An 18,444-nucleotide genomic window follows, 5' to 3' on the forward strand; every position below is an offset into this window, starting at 1 on the left:
AAGTGCTTTCGTGCAAAGAGACAAATAAAACCGCACGAGAACAAACACACAGCATAATTGTGACAGGGGTTATAATTTTGCTAAATCCGTTTATATTTCCATATCTATGGAAGCTGCACGAACTGACGTCAGGTTGAGATATTCGCATGAGCACTCCGGACAGCCGGGGTTTAGGGTCTTTGATATTTTAAATTCTGAATGCAGACACAAAGTGCCCGTAGCTTCAGATGTGACAGCAAATCCTGGTGGTTCGTGGGATAGCTCGTGCTCTCTAACGTTAAAGACGGCTTTTTAAGAGCGAGTGAAGCAGCGATGGGTGCCGGACGGGTGCCGGACGGGTGCCTGCTGCCCCGCGGCAGGGCTCGGGCGCACCGATGGAGATGGTTTGTGTGTCGGTACCAGGGTGTGCCGGGGGGGGGCCGTGGTGTGGGCAAACCTCCTTCCCACGGGGGGAGATCTGGAAAGACAGCGTGAGCACCAGAGGCCTCAGACGTAGTTAACCCCGTCTGTACCACTGGCAGAATTTGGATTCGGCGTTCTCCCCCATGCGCAAGGGTAAGTCGTTAACCTCAGGAGACTCATTTTAAAGTTTTGTGGTTGGGTTCTGCAGCACTAATACGTGGCTAACCAGTCTGAGCTCTTGGAGGAGTAATATATTACTATTTCCTAAAAACTCTTTTTAAAAAAAAAAAAATCATAAAATTGGGGTAAATGCAGTTAATGGCTTTGGATGTTTGAACGAAAGGCGGAAAGCCAGAGCACCTACTGCCACTGCGACACCCCCTCCCCAAGGCACCAAACATCTCCGGATGGCCCAGCTCTCCGGACGGTGGCCACGGCTGACTCCGCTTCCCAGTGGCATGAGCCCTCTCCCCTTTTATTTGCTGATTTCACAGCAATGTTCCCTGAGCGTAATAAACACACGTGCAAACCCAAGCATCGCTCTGTGTCTGCAAAGCCAGAATTTTATAAAACGATAAATTACGGCGCTCTCAGTTCTTTTAATAAAAAGGGGGTTTTTTTTCTTCTCAAGAGAGACTTTTAGAAGTCACATCGGTGCCGCAGCCTTGCTGAAGAGAGATTTGGGTACAGAAACCTTGCGGGAAGAGGCACAGCAATGACGCTGGAGAGTCCTGTGGTTTTCGTGTTCCTTAAAAAGGAAGGGTGATCCCAAGGAAACATTCCTGCGCCCTTTCTGCCACGGGAGTCCTCCATGCAATTCATCATCGCCGTGCTTGTTTCCAGACCCTTTCATGTCTGCCGCTTCAGAGGATCGTGTTAGCAGCAGAGGTCAAGTTGCTCCTCGCGTTTTTGTACAAGCACTGTAAATTTTCCCTATTTTCTACGCATATCTTTAATACACGGAAATAACGAAGCGTCTCATTAGCTGTGTCTTCAGAAGTTCTCACTGGAGCATCCGCGGTGACGTCCGGGCTTCTTCCCACAGGGATCTCGGCCCCAGAAGGTGTTCAGCCGGGATGAGATTTTCGTTGTGCATCACTGCCGCTTGCAGGGAAAGGCATCACCCCCAAAGAGCCCCGTCCTCGGGTCGTCCTTGGGCAACGACCGATCCTGCCCAGCTTCAGTGCCGATCAGCCGTCTGGTCCCCAAACCCCACAGCCCATCTCAGCGGCACGACGCCGTGCTGCTCTCGCCGCCCCCAGCCGTCACGCGGACCCGTAGTTTGGAAAGAGAGGGCAGTTCTGCGGAAATGGGAAGATTGTGGGCTGCAGGCAAGGCTCGACTTGCGGGGGGACTTGGTCTGCCCCAGTCAACGCCTTTCGGGAACGTAAGGGTTCTTCTTAAAAGTCCTCTCTCTATTTTCTGTTACTCGCTTAAGACACAGCACCTGGTTCCAGGTAAGAGGGGAAGCCGTATCGAGCCGTTTTTCATCATCCTGCTCTCCAAACCAGGGTGCTGCTTTCAGCACGTTACACCGTGGCCAGCGCAATTCCCATTTCCAGCGGCTAATCGGCCGGAATGGCTCTCCTAGTTACATCCTCATCGTTCAATTTGAAAAAAAATAATGGTGCAAACCTCAAGCCCGGAGTGGTGGTAACGACCGAGGAGCCGCTGCCAGTGCCGTGCTGGTGCCCGAGCTGCTCGTTAAGGGACGCTGGCTGGTGGCCATGGCGTTGGAAGTGCTGCTGCTGTTTGCGAGCGCTTTACACCACTCGCATCGCTCGCACGGGATGAAAACGAGCTGCATTATGAGACGAGGTATCTGGATCCGGTGACTGCTCTGACTGACGCTGCCTGAGGACTGCGGCGTCGCATGGCGATGGCGAGGAAGAAGATGGGGTGGTGTTAGCAGACGCATTTTAGAGCAGAAAGGCTGCCAGATGACCTAATTACAGCCAGGCTTGTTTTCGGTAACCCAGGACCACGCTGTGCCAAAGCCGTTGCTGTTTCTGCACCGCTCGGTTTCTTAGCAAAAGCCGTGGCAAGTGAGCGAAGGAAGAAACAAGCCTTGCCTCGATGTTTTGAGATGAACTTTTGCCTTCCAGGAGGAATTCAACTGCCGTGCCTGCCTGAAGGTGCGACACGTCCTGCCAAACCACAGCATACGCTCCAAGGTGGCGTGCGTGAGGAGAGTACGTGAGAAATCATTGTCTTTTTTGGAAGAAACAATAAGAAAGAAAGAATCTGCTATTTGACTCGTCATCCTATCTGATATTTAGGCTTTGCCCCTAACCACGTATGTGTACATTTGCATATAAATGTTGGCATGGCAGGGCAGCCCCGCTGGCTCTCGGGGCAGGTCTGGTCCCCCCCCACGTTTGGCACGGGCACGCAGCCCCAGCCAGCCCCAGCTCAGTAACGAGTTTCCCCATGGCAGGAGCTGAATTTTTTTTTTTTTTTTTTTTTCCTTTTTCCTTCTCCCATGCATCTTCACAAATAAATGCGGTGTACGGACAGGAGCGGCTGCGGTTGAGGGTTGCTTCGCTGGAGCAGAGCCAGGGTGGTTGGGTGTTACTCGCTCGCCTATGGTTTGCGTAGACAAACACGTTTCTTTGCGGGGAGTTAAGCACTGGTGGCTTCTGCTGCCCCAAGGGGCTGTGGGCAGGGTCCCGGCACGGGGGTCCCCACGGTCCTGCTCCGTGGCTCTTATTAGTGCACCGTTTCATTAAACCCATCAAAGCTTCTCTGGTACACGACAGGCCAGTCCTCTCTGCACCGCACAGGAAATGAATAGATGTGTTTTGTAAAATACACTTCGCACCAGTTAATATTTAATGCTATGTTTGAAATTGAAATTAAAAAAAAAAAAATTAATTTCTTATCTTTCTTTGCTGCTTACAACACTGGTTTAATTTCAGTCTGCAAACACTTAGAATAAAAGAAACAACTTTCAGGTTTCTTTCTTTGGAATTAGTAATAGCTTTATTGGGTATTTGGGTAAATGTACTATTTATGTTCCCTGGCCTAATGGAATAATTCAGCTTAGCAGTGTCCGAGTTGCCCCCCCCCAAAATGCACCAGGTTACTTCGAAAACATGCGAGTGCTAAAATTTAGAAGCCGACGTCTTTAACCCTCCTTTGGGTGAGTCTGCCCGGGGGGGGAGGAGCAGGGCAGGGGTCCCTGCGGAGCATCCCAGCGCCCATCCCACCGCAGGTGACCCAGGGCGGGGGACCGGCAGCGTCACCCCGGGATGGGGGGTCGGAGCATCTGCCCGGCCCCGACCGCTGCCCTCGCCCGGCACGGGAGCAGCGCCAGCGCCCGGCTCCGGCCCTCGGGAACAGCCAGCAGCTTTTCCCAGGCCCTCTGGTCCAGCTCTCCCTCGTTAAAAGTCTTTGAAAAAAGATCAGAAAAACAATAGACAGAGACAGAAATGTTAACCATCGAATAACGCTGCAAAAAAATCTGTGCGACGCTCTGGTGAGGGACGTGGAAACCAAAATAAACAATATGTGTGCGTGTTAAAAGAAATGATAGATGTGGTAGCGCTGCACCTAAGTTACGTGCAGGCTGCTGGGGAAGATAACGGCTGGAGCAGCTGCAGCAGAAGCCTCGCTGGCCTTACGCCACGAAATTGCTGGTTCGTCCTCTCCGGGTCCCTGGAAAATGCATCACCAAGGCTCAGCATTTCTTCTTCTCCCCTGGGTTGGATGGATGTAAACCAAAAGTTGGAACTGGAGGTAGATTTGGAAGTTAGACACAGCTGTGAAATAAGTAGATTTTCTGATTTTTGCTGTTGGTGGTGTTTTTTGGGGTTTTTATTTTTTTTCCCCCTCTTTTTTTAGGATGTGTTCATCCTTCCTCTGATCAAACCAGTCCCCAGCTGAATGCTGCAGCCTCTCGAGGTGTTCTGACGCGAGGAGCCAGCTCCTAATGATTCAGTGCCTCTGAGCTGCAGCCAGATAATGCTCTTTCCAGGTACTCAGGTTTCTCTGAAATTCAGACCCTTGAGTTCTTTTATTTCTTTGAGTCTGTGGGACATTGTGCAAGGGAGAAACCAGGCGACGGCCGGGCGCCCCAGCTGCTCCTCTCCACTGCCGGCAGCTTTCTTCTTCCCACGCCCAGGGAAATGAAACGGGTAACGAGCTCAGACAGTTCTTAATAGATGCTCGAGTGAAAAAAAAGTCAAGAGCAACCTTCACAACGCATGAGAAAGGAAAAGGAAAAAAGTAAGATGAGATTGGGAAGAAAAGGTTCACACATTTTTTCGATGTGACCATCAGAGAACGGTGGTTTATGAGCGTGCATCGGACCGGGCCCCGCCAGCCTGCTCTGCGTTGGAAATCCTCGTTACTTGTGCATTGATGAACCTAAGAAAATGAAATGTACTTGGCCATTAAGTAACATTAGAAAACCTAATTAAAAAAAAACCTAAATAGTGAGCAACGTACAAATAAATTCTCTGCTGACTCAGCCTCAGCCATCGCGGGCTGGGTTCTCCTCTGCCTTTGGAGGGGGAGGATTTGTTACTGACCGGTGAGCAGCAGAGATGTTTCAGAGGAGATAAAAAAAAAAAATTCCTTCCTTCAAAGCTTCCCAAAAAAGGAATAAATTGCTGCTCTTGTGCTTAATTTATGGTGCTCGATAAGTCTTCTGCGAAACCCAAGGTGCGGCCCCTGCGGCTCGGCTTGTCGCAGGCGAGGACAGCCCGGTGCCGGTGCCAAAGGGAGGCAAGAGAAGGTTTCCAAAAGGAGCAGCGGGTTGCAATGCGGTGTACGGCGCTCCGTTTCTCAGCAGGAAACAGGAATCGCTAGTGAAGTCGGACCTTAAAATGCAATAGAGACCGGCAACGACTGCCCGGAGTCCAGTCCTACCCAGAGAATTCCCAGGCCTCTTTCTTGGGTGTCTCTGGAGCTCTGGGGGATTCAGGACCAAACGGGACCATACAGGAGGGCTCCTGGGTGGCTTCAGGAACCCAGGGCTTATGGCAATTAAATTAATTAATTAAATTAAATTGTGGAAGATGTTGCCTGCGGGCATGTCCTGTAGCAGTCTGGTCAGAGATGCCCGTGGGTCCTTTCCAAGGGTCTCGCTCGGCACAGGACACTTTGGGATATGCTGTTGGTGGGGGAGAAATGGGGAGTTATTAGGGGAAATAGGGAGTTATTAGGGGAAATGGGGAATTATTAGGGGAAATGGGGAATTATTAGGGGAAATGGGGAATTATTAGGGGAAATGGGGAATTAGGGGACATGGGGAATTAGGAAATGACCCAGGCTCTCCCTGAGAGGTGAAACAAAACACAGGCTGGGAGGGGGTATGGCTCGTGGGCAGCCGAACGCCTCGGTAGCTTTTGTCCAGGTTTCTTTTGTGCGCAGAATGCCCTAACCAAGTAATAAAGGATGCATTTCCTAGCACCTGCATTTCATCCAGGGACGCTTCTCGTGTCACCTGAATTAGGGATGCATGATGCCTTACGCGCGGGTTTAAAAGCGACTCCTTCGCCCGGTGAGAGCTGCGGCACAAAGCCGGGGGAGGTTTCAGTACCGGTTCTCGGCGCCCGTGTCTCGTACTTTCAGTAACCTGGTAACAACATAATTCTGTAAACGGCTCTGGTACTTTTCTGGGGTAAACGTCTGATACAAAAATACGCCGTTATTATTATAATGGCCATTGATGCAATTTTAGATGGCAGCTGGTGTCTCGCAGTGGCTGACCCCGTGTCCCGGAGGAGCAGTGCTGCGGGGGGCAGGGGACAGAAGGGAGCTGGAGCCCCAGGACAGCCGGGCAGGGGATGGCGGGCGTTCCAAAAGAGAAGGGGGCTGGGAGCGAGGGGCTCTGAACAGCCGTGCCGAGGAGCTGACGTGTGCCCAGAGGAAAAGGCAAACCCTGTCTTTTCCCGTCCCTGCTGCTCTCCCAGGGCTATTCTGCCTTCCCAGAGCCTGCTGGGCAGGGGGCTGGGGGCTGGGGTGGGCAGGGGGCTGCTGCATGGCTGGGGGGCTGCAGCACGGCCAGGGTGGGCAGGGGGCTGTGGGCTGGGGGGGGCTGCAGCACGGCCGGGGTGGGCAGGGGGCTGCAGCCCCCCCGCAGTGGTGGGCTCGGCACTGCTCGCCGCAGCTCACTCCCCTCCCTCCGTCTGGCTCAGCAGTGCGTTATCTGCCACGAAGAGCTGGCAACAGCCGTGCTCTTGCTCAAGGGTTGTGGCCGTCATCATTCTTTCTATTCCCCTGTAAACAGCCCTCCCTATACCCTCGGCTTTGTTTTTTGCCTCTCTGCTTTGCTCCCGTTGCTCCTGAAGCCCTGCAACCCTTCACGTCCTTCCCGGTGCCCTCCTCGCGGACCCGACGGGTGGGATCCTGCCCCCGGCCGCAGCGGAGCTGGATCCGTGCAGGTAGGACCCGGGATGGGCAAGGAAACGCCTTTTGAACCCTGGCCAGGGTCTCTGCTTCTGCTCAACTTGTGGGTGTTTTGCAGTTAAAAATGGCATGGCTTGGCCACGTAAAGCGGTAGTTCAGTGTCAGCCGGGAGAAAGCAAACAGCTGTCCGTTTTCACTTCGCATGGCCGGGCCGGGCTACGCAAATTTTATTGTATGCTCTGAAGCAGCAGAACCTGCGTACTCCCCTCGGGAACAAGATGAGCTGGTTCTTCATGACTGTAAAATCTATTGCCAAAATAAAATAACAAAAATAATCCTCACATCCTGCAAACACAATACTGAGCTTTCGCGGTCGGAGGAAGAAAGGGGCAGGGGTGGGAAGAGGGAGCAGTACTTCCCTGGTGGCATCCTGCCATGGAGCCCTTGCTGTGCTCCAGCCGCGCTGTTTGCGCTAACGGAGACCTCGGTGCCGCAGGCACTGATGAGCTTGCTCCGGCGCTCGTTAAACCCCTCATTCCTGCAGCCTTTCCCCGCCGGGCCCCGGGGGACCCAGCCTCCCCACCACGCACTGCCTTCTGCGGCTTTTCCATCATCTGGCAGAGCATCGCGGTGCTGGGCCAAAGGCAGTCTGCGGAGACGGGAAGGACAGCGGGCACAGCCGGTGGAGAGCCAGCCCTGCCAGGAGCCCCTCTGCCGCCTTCCCTGCTTTCGGACACACGCGTTTCAGGTTGGAGAGCACTGCCGGTTGTCATCTACACGAGAGGAGAAGCACGGTGGGTTTGGGTGGGGAGCGGCGACGGGTGGAAGCCCCGGGGACCCACACGGCTCCTTTGTTCTGCTCTGCACCCCGGGCGCGCTCAGCCACCACCCCGGTGCTTTTGGGCATCTTGTAGCTGGCCTCAGCTGTCAGCTGGGGAGGCTGGGAGGAGAGGCGAGGAAAATTAATTAGACCTTCAGGAGCTTGCTAAGATGCCCTTCAGTGAAAACTGGCGGTGCTGCTGTTACGGCTTACCGTAATAGCTCAGGCCTTTCAAGTTTGGGTTTGCTAATGAAAAGTTCTTTGAAGTGCTTTGCTGTCATCCCTTTATAGCTCTTTTGGCAAACTTTTTTATGCCTTGACAATTTATGCATGCAAACGGGTTGTGACCCACAGCGCTGCAGTGAGGGCTGCTGCTCGCTCCATCAGTCAGTGGAGGAGTTCTCCTTCGCACGCAGCATCGACTGGGCTGCCACCTGCTCAGTATTTAAATAAAGATCTGAAACTTCAGCGCTGTCCAGACATTTTCAAAGTTCTTCCCCCAGTGATGGTTTTTTTCAATGCTTTTTTTCCCCCTCTACCATAAAGCAGCAGCTTTCTGGGGAGGAGAGCCCTTTTCCGTGGGAAGTGATGAAGCAGAAGTGCCAGCGAGCCAGAGCCCGTGGTTTATCGCTGCAGGGCAGCACGGAGCTGCCCCTGCCCCTGGCTCCCGCTGCCAAGCCCCCTGCCCCGCAGGCGGAGGGAACGGGGGGTGCGGGGGTGACGTCCTGCGGCACGGATCTCGGTCGCCTCACCCCCCCCCGGCTCACCAACGCGCGTCTGAGAGACGTCTGCAGCAGCAAAGCTCTGCTCTCACCTCTGACGGGTCCTGCGCGGGATGGTAATTAATGATCGCCCTTTTCATTACACAATCAGTGTTTCACGGAGCCTGCCAGGCTCTGTTATGAAACGTGTTCAGTATTTCAGGAAAGATCCTTTGAGGAGCGTTGCCAAAGTAACATTGCGTCCTAAAGAAAAAGGATTGCTGACAAACAACTAAAATTAAAACCAAGCTTTACCAGCACCCCTCCATGAAAGATATACAGAGGTTATTCTCCCAGCTGTGTTTTGTCTAACCTTGCTGACGTGCCTGAACCTTCTCCCACGTGTCACCTGTATTGGCTAAACTACCTCCAAAATAAGCCCCGAAAGCTTTTGAATATAAGCACAAATAAAGTTCACTGTCAAGAATCAGAACACTGAAGCATGTCCCGGGCGGCTTCAGGTGGGATCTGACGGTGCCTTGCCTGGCTGCAGGGCTTCTGCTGAGTGCCCGTGGCTGCTGGATACGAAATGGGAGAAAACCGGTGGGAGGGCGATACCTGGCGTTGCCAGCCGTCTGGTTCTCTGTAATGCGTCGTGGTAATCGGGTCCAGACTTCGGTATCTTTGCACAGATCAACCCGAGTGCTTTGGGAATCAAACTCCTGGCTGCTGTGCACGAGAGCCAGCGCAGGTGCTCCCGTGGCTGGGGGCCGTGGTGGCACCTCGCTGTCTGCCGTGGCACGCCGGCCCTTGGCACGCCGGCCCTTGCACTCTCACCGCCCTTTCTCAATGACGGCAGCGGCGCCAGAGGGTTCCCAGTCCGGGAAAGGTCGTGCCTGGTGGGAAGCCAGGGCGAGTCTCGAGAGACGTGGTACCGGGAACGCAGATGGGGAATGTCTAACGGGGAGCCTGAGCGGGCTTCGCCCCTTGTCTGCTGCTGGCGACACGAAACCTCACGGTCACGCTGGCACAAAACCCCTCGTCCTTGGGTTAACAGCTTTTATTTTCTGGGCTTTTGCTTACCCCAGTTATTTCAGAAAGAAAAGGAAAACAGGATGCCACGGTATTTCTAAATGTTTATTTTGTTAGTAGAGAGCAGTTGGGTTCCCAACGGCTGCGCAGCTCCCACTGCAGTTGTCGGAGCCGAGCGGGCTCTCGGGCTGTTCCGGAGCCGTGTCCGACGCACCAGCCACCTTCCCCGCAGCGCCCGGGACCGGGCTCGCTCCCCGTCCTTGCACCTCGTGCTTTGCTCACACCTCTGCAGTGGCAGTAAAACGCTGCCGATCCGCCCGAGGGCACTGGAATAACCGAGCCCCTGCGGGGCTGCCCGCGGCCGCTCAGAGGCACCGGGGGAACTGAAGTCCTTACGAGCACCCAGGGCCGAACCGCGTTCGGTGCCGGGCGTGGAGCCCCGCTGATTCCCACCAGCCTCGATGGTGCGGGGCCACAGCTCGTCGGCCGCCCTCTGCGGCGTGATGGAAGCGGAAGCCGGGAACGACTGTCCCGTGTGTTTGGTGGGGGTGTACAAGGGGCCCCGAGCCCTGGCAGAGACGCTGCCCCTGCCCTGTCCTCGGCTCTGGATCCCTTCTTCAGCACGAGGGCTTTTCAATTTAGCACGCTGGAAATGACTTAAATCTGAGGTTTGCCTATGAATATGATGCCAATTCTGCTACCCCTGTGACACCAAAGTGCTCGGGACCGTGCTGGGACTTGGCGGCGTGTTTTCAGGCACGGGTCTCGGCTCCAGGCTCATCCTCTGCGCAGCGACGGGGACTCGGTGCCGGGGACAGAAGCAGCTGAAGTCACAGGCTCTAGAGAGGGGAGGAGGGAACACGGCGTATGTGTTGCTGCATGCAGTCGATGTATTTATGTCTCGCAGTATGCTTGGGAGAACGTGATGGCCAGTGCTTCTGAAGCCCTGGGCTGCCTGCTGTGAATTAGACCCCAAATTTCCAGAGGCAACACCCGTTCTTGCAACGGTGGCGTGGCACTTGCTTTCGGTGGCCTGATGCTGTTCCTGAAACGTTGTTGGGTGACGCCAGGGGAACGCGCGAAGGACAGCTTTGGGTTTTCATTGTTCTTCTGTCCTCCAGGCTTCCTGCCCTTCGGTCCCATCGTGTGGGGAGCCGTTGGAGGGGCGTGGGGTGCCGCAGCAGCGTGCTGCTCCCCTGCCCTCCTCCGTGTCTGCCCGGGAACCGTCACCTTCCTCCCACGCGTACGCCGGCATGGGCTCCTGGGTGTCTGCTCACCTTCTGCTCTGCAGGTGGGGGTGCGAACAGAGGAGGGGGGGGCACATATATTTGGAAAATAGTTTCCAAACCCATCACTTCCTTCTGCTTTTAAACAGCATTTTGACACAGGCTGCTGTCACTGAGCATCTCCTGCGGCCGATGGCCGTAGCCGGGTGACGAGCTGCGTGTGTGGGTTAACGGGTACCGACGCTCCTTGCTGTCTGAACAGCAACTAATAAGAAACGAGAGAGCAGCAACTCCGTAAGTTTGTCCTTAGATATATTTATTTAAAATGAGGGTTCATTGTGAGAAAAGCTTTCCAGGCCAAAATCCAAGAAACATTTGGATTTAGATTCCCGTCGAGGAAAAAAGGCGATCCTAAAGCCCAGCAGACCTCTGGTTTCAGCACCGCGAGGAGGGAGGGAGCAAAGACCTTCGGGCAACGATGTTCACGTCTGCTGGCAGGCGAGCTGTCTCGACGCGGGCAGGGTTTGTCCACGATGTGCAACGCCGCCGAGATGCCCCCGGAGCGGCAGGACGTGACGGGGGGGTGGGGGGGGGAGAGGAGCGGGGGGGGTTTCCTGGGTTTGCCTTCATCTGCCTCCCCGCGGGATGCTGGGCTGAGAGTTCAGGGCCGGGGAAAAGACTCTGTAAATGCACTTAAAGTCAGATGGCAAGGCGAAGCTAACGCATTTGTTTTGCTTTAATACGCTAATTAAAATGATTTGTTAACGTTCTGTATAAAAACGGGGGGGAATTTGGCCCACTGGTTGTTCATAAATAGTACAGAAGGGTAATCTTCATCTGAACCATGCCAAGTGTGTGCTTACAGCTCAAAGCGCACCACGCTTTCATCGGTACTGCAGCTTTCCAGGCTCCTTCAAACGCGTTTATATTCACTAAATTACAAAAAAAAAAAATCTTCAATATTTCCTTGAACTCAGGTACTTTCCCTGGGAGGAAGCTTCGCCCGGTCTCAGCAGGCCCCAGCCTCCTCCGGCTGTGCCACGACGGCCGGCGCTGCGTGCACACGCCGAGCGGCCGAGAGCGAGGGGCCGTGGCAGTTGCACGCTCGCGTGCATCCCCCGGGGTTTGCTGCGTTTCACCGTGCCGCTGTGAGCCCTGGCCCCGCGTTGCAAACCGCAGCAGCGCGGTAAAACTCCCCGTTTCTGTAGGCTCGGGACTGCAGCGCACGAGCGACGCAGCCGGCCGCCTGCTCCGGCAGGTCCGTAAGGAAACGGTCTGTTCGCTTTTTGCTTTTCCGAACCGGACGGCTTTTTGTGGGAAATCCTAACGGCTTTACGGATTTAAAGCTGTACTTCTGCAGAGCTGGGGAGCAGCGGGAGCGTCCGGGGCAGCCGCAGGGAGAGCGCAGCCCCCGGGACGGGGGGCTCAGGGGAGACCGGTGCTCCTTTCCTTATTTATTTACCAGGATGTCTGGGAACTCCTCAGGCCGTGCTCCCCCCAGCCCTCCGGTGCGGCACGTCGGACGGAGCCTCGGCAGAGCGGCCACTTGCACAAACGGCTTTTAATTTTGGGAGCTCGGGTTCAGCTAGCGTGCATCATGTAAGCGCTTTGATTTCAGAATTACGTTACGAGCTGCCATGCGCTGCGGCTAACTTGGGCCCAGGTGGTTCGGGCACCTTTCGATCAAGGAAAGCTCAAGTTAAAATGCTCCCGTGGCAAGGGGGACCCCCCCCCGACCTTCCCCGCCGCACGGAGCGGAGCCCAGCGCAGAGCGGAAGGCGGGGGGGGCACGGACCCTTCCCGAACGAGACCTTCCACCCCACGCAGGGCAAAATAAAATATCCCGTAAATGATTAACCGGCATTTCCCAAATTGCTGCACAGGTTTCTGCGCCCACTTGCACCTTCCAGCCCGTGCACGCAGGTGTAACCTGGTGCCCCCCCATGCGCGTGCCACGGCAGGGAGTGCCCGGCACGGGGATCCACGCGTTGGTGCGTGTGCGGGGCGGCAGAAAGCGTGACGTGGGAAGCAGGCGATGCCGTGCCGGTTAGCAGACACGTCCTCAGATGAGCAAAGCAGCTCGCCGTGTGCTTGCTTTGCTCTTTGGAGCGTTTCAAAATGTCAGATCTACCCGTCAGAACCGACGTGGGTGGTTTGTAGTTATCATTGAGTATCGCTGCTGGAAACGCTACAGGCTTTACAAAGAGTCATCTACTACTTTTACCTAATTTGGGTGAAAAACACAAAGAAAGAGACGGCTCGCCAGCGTCCTGCAGCGCCCGATTCGCACCTACCCCGGCTGGCTGCCGGCGGGGAACAGTTCGGCACCGGCAGGACGCTGGTGGCACCGGTGACGGGTCTGCCCGGCCGTGACCCTGGCACCGCGGCCTCGTGCGGCAGAAAGCCCTGAGCCCGGCAGGAACTCACGGTGCCCGTCTCCTTCGCTCACCCGCGCGGGCGTGCTGCGAGTGGGGACGGGCGCCGGCGCCAGCCGCTCGTCGGGATGCTGCGCAGCGTGGGGGGGGTTTCCCGAGGCCTCGCGGGGGGCTGAGCTGGAAGAGGAATTTACACCCACATAGAAGATTTTAACCTGTGCTCAAATAACTGCTGCAGCAGAGGAAAGGTCGGTAACATCACCCAGCTTCGGCCAGCTGGCACAGGGTCCAGCCCCGAGACCGGAAAGGCAGGATGCTGCTCAGCCCGTCATTTCAAAGCAGCATTTGCTTCAAAATGTATGCATCTACTTCAAAATGTATGCATCTACTTCAAATTGTATGCATCTGCTTCAAATTGCATGCATCTGCTTCAAATTGCATGCATCTGCTTCGAAATGTATGCATCTGCTTGGAAATGTATGCATTTATTCAAAATGTATGCATTTACTTCGAAATGTATGCATCTGCTTCGAAAACAGTACTGCATTTAGTAGCACTATTATTCTATTCGGAAAGTGTGAACTTTCTGACCTAAGAGAGCAGAGGCGAGGGAGCCGGAGCAGGCAGGGTGCAGCGTGACCCCGCAATTTATTTTGAGGTGCTCAGTGCGAAAGGGATACGTACCTGAGACCCAGCGACTAAATAAAACTGATCGATAACGAGCAATGACTGTGAAGTCCAGTAAAATACCAGCTGAATTATTAACTTTGACATTGTTACTGTAATCAAAATATTATATTGACATAGCTGCTATAATAATTCATTTCCAGTAACTTAGATAATTCTGCTATGTCAATACGGACGAGGGGAGGGGGGGAGCGGGCCAGACCCCGCCGTGGTGGTTTGGTAACTGTGTTTTTAAAGCGAGGTGAGGGGGTGCGGAGGAGACAAGCCGAGCTCGCTTGGCACTTGGCACTTGGCACCCAGCGTCTTTTTGGTTTTGTTTTTCCCCAGGTGACTGTGTATACACAGATGGTGGCCGTTAGGGTTCCGACCGGCTGACAAATGAAGTGTCAAACGCAGGCTCTGGTGAGAGCAGGGGATTAAAACCAAACCCTGCCAGGCTCAGCCCGGCGCTGGCGCAGTTCGTGGAGCGGCTGGAAGGGTCCGCGCGCGCGGAGCGGCCGTGCCGGGGTGCGGTGGGTGGCCGGGTGGCCGGTGCGGGGGGGGATGGATGGGGCACCCGGCGCTCGTCCCGCTGCCCACCGCAGCCTGCGTGCCCTCGACCGCCACGGGAGCACGGGGGGAGCGCAGAGCACGGGTGAAGTGCGGAGCACGGGCGAGTGCAGGCTCTAGAGCGTCTTTTTGACCTTAAGACAGCTTTTAGCCAGACGTTTTGCTGACAGCCACGTGTGGCTTTGGGGATCCCGATGGCCTATGGTTGCTTGGCCACGCTTGTGCAATGCGTCGGCCAAGCTCAGAGCGCGGATCAAACTCTCAGCTGAGCTTGTGCGATGCACCGGCAGAGCCCACACGATGCACCGACAGAGCCCACACGATGCACCGGCAGAGCCCACACGATGCACTGGCCAAGCTCGTGCGATGCACTGGCCAAGCCCGTGTGATGCACCGACAGAGCCCATGCAATGCACTGGCAAAGCTCGTGCGATGCACCGACAGAACCCACGCGATGCACTGGTGCGTGTGGCTTTGCCGTACCCCGTCCCAGCCTGGAGGTGGGGGAGCAAGGCACGGGGAGGCAGAGCTGCGTTTCCTGCCAGCTTGCTGGGTGTTCGAGTTATCGCTGCTCGCTCGTGGCTCAGCTCCTGCTCAGAACCTGCAGCGGCTCCTCGTGCTCTCAGCCCAGGGTCAAGGCTGGAGCAGGCGAAGGACGGGGACGGGGGCGGCGCAGAGGGGGTCGCTGCCCATGCGGGGTCTGGCGTTGGGGACGCTCGGGGACACGGCTCGGGGTGCACTGGGGGTGGGGAGGGGACGGTGCCACCGTTGGGGAGCAGCTGGGGGGGGCGGGGGGCAGGACCCTGGGGATATGGTCACCGGTGTTTGAATATTGCTGCCCCATTAATTTGTTTATCCTGGGATAAATGCTCCTGAGCCCTTGACAGCTTGTAGCCGGGCTCAGCAAGCTGCGCCTCCGTGTTCCCGGCTCCGGGGCTGCAGGCACGCGGCTGCTGGCACTCTCCTGGAAGCAGGAGCTGTTGTGTCCCACCACGCACAGCACAGGCGCCGAGGCTCAGACCATCGCTTTGAGCAATTAAACCCGGGCTCGGAAGCCAAAAAATCTCGGTTTCTGAGTCTTCATATACCGCCACAGAGCCCGGGTTGGATTTTGCAGCACGTGCAGTGTCCGTGCCCGTCGCCTGTGGGCGGTGGGACATGGGTGGGCTTGGCCGGCTCAGTGGCAGTGGGTGGGCTTTCCCCTTCGAGGCCAGGTTGGATGGGGCTTTGGGCAAGCTGGGCTAGTGGAGGGTGTCCCTGCCCATGGCAGGGGTGGCACTGGATGGGCTGGGAGGTCCCTGCCCACCCAAACCAGTCTGAGATTCTGGGATTCTGTGATTCCCAGCAGGGACATGGAGCACCACAGAGAACCCACGGAGTGGGGATTTGACCACGGTCCGTGGAAAAGCTTAAGGATAGTCACGCTTGGTGACTTACAGAGCTGAGCTGCAACCCAGCGATCACCTAAATGTGGGTTTCTAATAAAAACCAACAGACATATTAATAGCAAAGAGATCTTTGATGAACAATGGGATTTATTATTTCGTAAGCAGATGATGCATCGAAGTACTGGTTTCCAAAGCTCCCCGTGGCATTGACGTGCTTTTTATGAAAGATGGCAAACCATAGTCTGAGCATGAAGGAGGGCACAAGGACAGCTTGGATGGACTTGCGGTATTTGTATACGTTGCCTGTTTACATTGATGTGGTCAAGATGCAAACGGTCCCTCTGACTGCACCCAGCAGTGGTTTCTTCTCACGCTGGGGCACCTCCTTGCCTGAGGTCAACATCGATGAGGCTGTTGGCTGCGGTTTATTTGATCAGATCAAGGTTCTGATAAAATCTGGGGTTATTTTTCCTCCCTCAAAGGTATGAATCCATGTGCTTTGCAAACTTGGGAATGTCTTCTGTGAACCACTTGTGTAATTCCGAGACGAACATCTCAGCTGCGTGCTGCCTTTGCAGCACAGATCACATCTTTTTCTTTACTTGGATTGAAATGACTCATCCATAACTTAATTCTGGGGGATTTACCAGAATAACCAGAGCTGGAGTCTGCGGGGCTGTAACGAGGCTGGTGTCTCAGGGTTCGTTAGCTATCAAAGCCACAGTAGTTCTGGAGGCACCAGTCTGGGAGGAGAGTCCTAGCGCTGGTAGGTTTGAGGGTAGCCTTCGGTGAGTGGCACAGAGCAGAGCGGGACGGATGGATGGACACCGTGGAGTATCACTTCTGCAGGAGCTCGTGACTGAGGTTACGTTGGTCAAGAGTCATCTCGTGTCTTTGGCTTCACTCCTGTGGATTTACACCCCAGCCCGGGCAGCAAAATCTGCCGTGTTGCTGCCCTTGGCCTTTTGGGTCGTTCTGGGCAGGACGATGGGAAACGCTTGTCAGAAGCTCTTCAGTTAGATTGTCGTGACATTCATCATATACCAACCGTGTGCTTTAATTATACAGCGGCAGCGAGAGATACTGTAGAACTGGGCATGGATTTAATAAGAAAAATAATCAAAATTTGGTTTATTAAACTTCCTAAAAGTGACCACCGTGTTATCTTTATTAAATTTCTGATCAGCTTATGAGACTTGGGAATGGCTGTTTTAAAACTAGAACTAAATTTTGCCACGGGGTGAAGTCCTGTCAAACTGCAGGCTGATGGAGGTTTGGTGACTTCTGATGGAGTCGGGGTGGTTTACGTCTCCCGCAGACCTCCCTGTCTGGTTGCGAAGCATTTCCATAACCCAAGATATACTTCTCTGGGATTTTGGTTGAATCATCCACTGTAAAGGGGATGTATGAGTTAAGATGATCTGAAGTAATTCAGGTTTGGGTTGGTCTTTATGTTGGAGTTTTTTTATTACATATTTAGAAGAAATCCTAATTTCTTAGGTGTTAAATGGGTCTGTACTCTCCGTTGTCTTTGGAGGTTGCTCTCAGGCTCTCCTGAAGATGCCTTGGAAGAAGATGCGCTGCAGTAAGACTCTGAACGGACCTTTGGTTTGATGGACCGCGGGCTGGTGTCCATCTCAGGGGGTTTAGGAGAGAGCAGGAACCCTGCAAATGTGGCACTTGCGTGTTTCTGGACGAAACCTCTCACATCCTTTAGCTTCAGAGGGGCGGTTTGTTGGTTTGGGGTTTTTGTTGTTGTTGTTGTTGTTGTTTTAATCTCAGGATGATGCCCCCCCGTCCCTGCGTGGGGGCTGTCCCCGTGGGTGCAGCAGCCCTCAGGGTCCCCTGCCCCGCCGGTGGCACCGCTGGCAGCTGCCCCTGCACACACCCCCCCCGTCCTTCTGCGGTCGGTGAGCCCGTGTCCTGCTCTGTCACCTGCAGCAGAGGACAAAAAGGACAATTAAGTGCTTGCCCTTCGTAATGTAAATTTATCTGGAGGTTTAACCTGCTTTATCGCCACTCCGACCGTGACGCTGAGCTGGCATCGGCAACAACACGGGCTGCTGCTGGGTCCGGCAAAGTCAAAAGGACGTTCTTCAGCGAAGCAGAGATGGGTTTATTATTGTTATTATGGTTTGGATCACACATCGTCATTAAACGGCTCCAGCTGAAGCTGGGCGCTGTGGAAGTGACGAGGCTTTCTTCTGCTGCGCTGGCTCAGGGCACCACCGGCTGCAGGGACGGACGGAGGAGACGCGCCGCTTGGAGAGGACAGGAATTCGCAGAGTCCGTAGCCTCGTCTCATCTTCTTGTCGAGGGCCTTCGAAAGATTAAGAGCAGCAGTGTGAGAGGGATGGGAGGGGGAGAAACCTGGTTATTCTGAGGCTAAAGCATTTCTTTCCAGAGTGTTTCGACACATCCAGTCCCTGCAAATTAGCGACTCTCCCCCTCGTCGTTAGGCGCAAGGTGACAGCGCGGATTTCGCAGAGAAACGAGCAGCTTTCGAGGGCAGCGAGGGGGTTCGGGGCGACGTCAGGCTTTACCCGTCCTCTTCCGAGGAAGAGTCACGACAGCTCCAGGCGACAGAGTCGCCGTCACCTCTGGCGGTTTTAGTCCAGGCCCACATTCGCTGTTCCCCGTACATCGCTCCTCAACAGAAATCTGAAGCTCTGGTTTTAGCCTTGAGCCACCGAACCTTGTGGCATTTTATTCTACTAAACGAGATGCCCTACAAAAACCTGCTATATGTCCTTGCCTTCGCGATGTCCACGTACCGTAAAAGATGTTAACATTCCAAAGGCCCCTTTGGCTTTAAATACTTTAAGTTGCAGTATTTAAGGTTTCGGATCCCTTACACCTGAGGGGCACGAGGGACCTGGTGCGTGTTCTGGGGGGTGGCCGCGGTGCGGG

The 18,444-nt window shown here is 54.9% G+C and overlaps 1 long non-coding RNA gene across 1 annotated transcript; it reads left to right on the plus strand.

The window, feature by feature from the left end:
* The first annotated feature begins 6,645 nt into the window (after nucleotides 1-6,645).
* LOC129209257 (uncharacterized) lies at nucleotides 6,646-8,341 on the plus strand. Its single transcript, XR_008578023.1, has 3 exons — nucleotides 6,646-6,791; nucleotides 7,301-7,550; nucleotides 8,126-8,341. It is a non-coding gene; the product is annotated as an uncharacterized LOC129209257 (long non-coding RNA).
* Nucleotides 8,342-18,444: the final 10,103 nt, after the last annotated feature.

The sequence above is a fragment of the Grus americana genome, chromosome 8 (genome assembly GCF_028858705.1).
Source record: "Grus americana isolate bGruAme1 chromosome 8, bGruAme1.mat, whole genome shotgun sequence".
NCBI lineage: Eukaryota > Metazoa > Chordata > Aves > Gruiformes > Gruidae > Grus > Grus americana.